Consider the following 3,799-nt stretch of genomic DNA (forward strand, 5'->3'; position numbering starts at 1 on the left):
TATATATATATATATATATAAAAGAAAATTTGAATAAAATGTAAACCAACAATTCATCAAACATAATATATAAAAAATTTAAATAAACATTAGAATGATGAGAGAATCATGAAGACCATTTGGAATTCAATTTTGAAGGACTCTATGAAAACTCTGAGAGTTTTATAAATGACATAACTAAAATAATTTCTTTTGACAAAATCTTAAGTAAGTTTGAATTTAATTACTGCAAAATCAAAAAATAAAATAAAATAAAGTGAAATATAACTAAAAACTGCTAAGATGTCGAAAGCAGCTCAAATTTTTAATAACTTAAAATTTAAAAGTGAAATCCTGATGAACAAACATCATCGAATGCAACTTTAACCCATTTTACCTAGATCTACGAAAATTTCTTGGACAATGAATCCATGATTTCTAACAAAAATATTGAGGTCGAAGTAGGTTTGACTACCTCTTTAGGCTAAGTAGATCAAGAAATATGACATCTCGGGACAACTAAAAGGCTGGGCATCATGACTGAGTTGTGTTAAATAAAAATCTAACTAATTTCCTTACCTCTTCAACACTTTCCAACTCTAGACTTCATAAGAGACTCACTTATAGATGTCATAGGAGTAAATAGTTTTGTGGTTTGCTCGTTAGAAATGTTTGGTTAAAGCGGTTTGCTTCGCTAAACTGAATGTTTAGGGTGAGTAGATAATAATTTGTGTGTGATTTCTCTTAGACTAGGCTTCGATATTTCACTTTCTTCGGTGAACATCACTTTAGTCTTAGGATTGTGAGGTTGTTTGTCTAATACGACGAAAATCCTCACTTTCATAGGTTTTTTTATGATATTGTATCGTGAGATATAAGTCCTAAATATCTAAATAAGTTGTAGGATCGAAACATCGAACAACTCTTTCAAAGATGTAAAGTTAAACTATAGGTTAGTTCGAGATGTCACTGAGGTTTCCTCGGTATCTTCAACATCTTTTACTTTTTATTCCTTTAGGTTTCAAAAATAATTGTTCAACATTGAGTCTTTTCTATTTGATTTTTCTATAATTAATTGTGGAAACTAAACTTTTCATTCTTAAAGATATAACTTCAACCTTAATCAAGAGTTTTATTAAGTGATTTCGGTCGTTTAAGATGTAATTAACTATAAGGTCTTGCACCGATAGAAAATTAGTAACTCAGATAATCTAAACTCTATTTATTCTTCGTATTCAATTGGGAAAGATCTATTGGTATTTTTGCAAACTAAACAAATATCATAAATTTATTAGTTTGAATAATTGAACACATTATTAAGTGATATTCTCATCTTTCTAGATGATATATTACTTATAATATCGTATTTGATTATTTAAACAAATAAATACTCGAGATTTGTTCCGTCTTATATTTTCAAAATCAAAACCCTTTTAAAAAAATAATAAAATAAAAAATCAACACTTTCTTATCATAAAATGATCAAATTTCTTATACCAATATTGCAATGACTGCTTCAACACATACAAAGGTTTGTCCAATTTGCAAATCAAGCCTTTTGACACTTTATATGGTGGTTACAACATATTGATCTCCTCTTTGTAATTTCCCAAGTAAGAACTTAGTCTTCACATCAAGCTGATTAAAAATTAGATCGTTTTGTGTTATAAGTGTTAAGAGAATACATACCACTGAGAAAAACCTCATCATAGTCAATCTCTTCTATTTGCGTGAGATCTTTTGCCACTAACCTTGTCTTATACCTCAAATTAGCTCCATGAGATTATTCATTCTTTCTTTATAGTCATTTGCGCCTAATGACTTTTATTCATAGAGGAAGTTGTGTCATCCATTAGATAGCATTCTTTCGAAGACACTATTTATTTATCCATTGTCCCTCTCTAAAGATCACTATTTGAGCTCTCCATAACATCCACACCAAAACGATGAAAAAAGCGCAAAAAATATATCACCTGCAAAAATACATGTATCCCAACAAAAAGTACACCAATCCAAAGTCGTATACCCAAAGTAAACATGAACACAAAGCGCAAAAAAGATATGTGTGAAATGTAATGCCAAAAAATCCTGAAGTGATTCTGACTCCCATCGAAGAGCAAAAAATAGTTGTGTAACAGTCCTGAAAAAGCATCAACAGTGTAAGGTAGTTGCAACTTAACTCCTATAGGCAGTAACTGTTGGGAGAGTTAAAAACAACAAAGATGTGAAGCGTTAATTTAGTAGTCCATATAGTCCAACAAAAGAGTTTTTTGTAGGGAGTTATGACCCGAGTGCTGACGGAAATATAAGGTTCCTGTGGGGAAATGCAATAAACATCAAGAGTCATTATCCTCCAATCATATAATAATTTCAAAGATATGAAATCGGGGGCCTCAAAATTATAAGCAATAATCTATAATGCAGACAACCATCTGTATTGCCACCACAATGAAATCAGATAAAGGAAAAAAGTGGCCTTATCCCGCATTTGCTCTACATACCACCACCAAAATTTCACCGCAAGCCACACAAAGTAAGCTCAAAAATACTTCCTTCCACGAAAAAAGCAGTTCACTGAGTTGCTAACCAAAATGAAGTCATAAAGCCCCAAGTAAGAAAATAGCTCACGGTCAGGACTATACATAGCCCAATACTTCCTTCCACAAAAGAAAACAGAGTTACCGCACACTCTGCCATTGAAGCAAAAAATAATATCAATCAGTCTTCCATTAAACCAAGCATAAATATCATGAGCCATGAGCCTCCAATCGTCAAAAAGGTTCAAAAAAATAACATCAGGGGCTTCAAAACTATAAGAAATGTTATATGGTGCATACAACCACCACAACAATATCAAGTAAAGAAAATCGGTGATCTTAACCCTCGCTTGCTCAACAAACCACCATGATAAAATGAAGTAAATGAAATCAGTGGTCTTAACCCGCACATGCCCCGCAATAACCTCATAAGAAAACCAAATAATGTAGCCCATAATGTAAAAGTTTGTCATAACCTCAAATCACAACTTAGTATACTAATGATAAAAGCATGCAACTCGAAAAAAGCTATTCATTGTATAGCTAACCAAAATGAGGCCATAAAGCCCCATATAAGAGAATGTTGCCACAAACCCATCCATTAAAGTAAATGTAAGAGTGTTGATATCTCCAATCAAGCCAAACTCAATAGTGTATCCAGAAAACTCATCCATTATAGTATAATTTCGAGAAAGGTAGCTAAGAGCAGAACTAATAGCCCTTGAGAAGTAATGACTCATAGTACAGGAACTGTAATGGGCTTGAGCATAACCATTCACCAAGTTATAAATACTAACAAATCAAAGCTCAGTCCACAAAGACAATCCAAACCAACAAACAAAGCCAACAAATTCTTTCAAGCTAAGCCCAAAACCGAGGACCCAACACCCAAAACATAGGAAATATATATAAGAAGACTTCCTACCAAGATAAGCCCAAAACCAAGCACCCAACTCCCAAAACATTTGAAATAAAAAATAATAAGACTTCCTGCTTGTTGACCTCACTTTTGGTTGAGGTCTAGAAAACTTCTTTAGTAGCCTAGGTCTAGCCATAGGATTTTCCTATTGACTAGTCTTAGAAAATTAGAAAAGGTACCCCCACCATTAGAAATTCAAAACTTTTCTTTTTACTCAACTTGAAATTCCACATAATGATCTTAACCTCTAGCATTTAGCAGATAAGATCATTATAAGAGAATTCAAGAAGAGTCCCTATAGGATTACTTGGCTTTAGGATTGACCCTGGGTGTTGACTTGGAACTAGGGTACACCATATCTTCA

This window comes from Phalaenopsis equestris, unplaced genomic scaffold (assembly GCF_001263595.1).
Source record: "Phalaenopsis equestris unplaced genomic scaffold, ASM126359v1 Scaffold001221, whole genome shotgun sequence".
NCBI classification, from domain to species: Eukaryota; Viridiplantae; Streptophyta; class Magnoliopsida; order Asparagales; family Orchidaceae; genus Phalaenopsis; species Phalaenopsis equestris.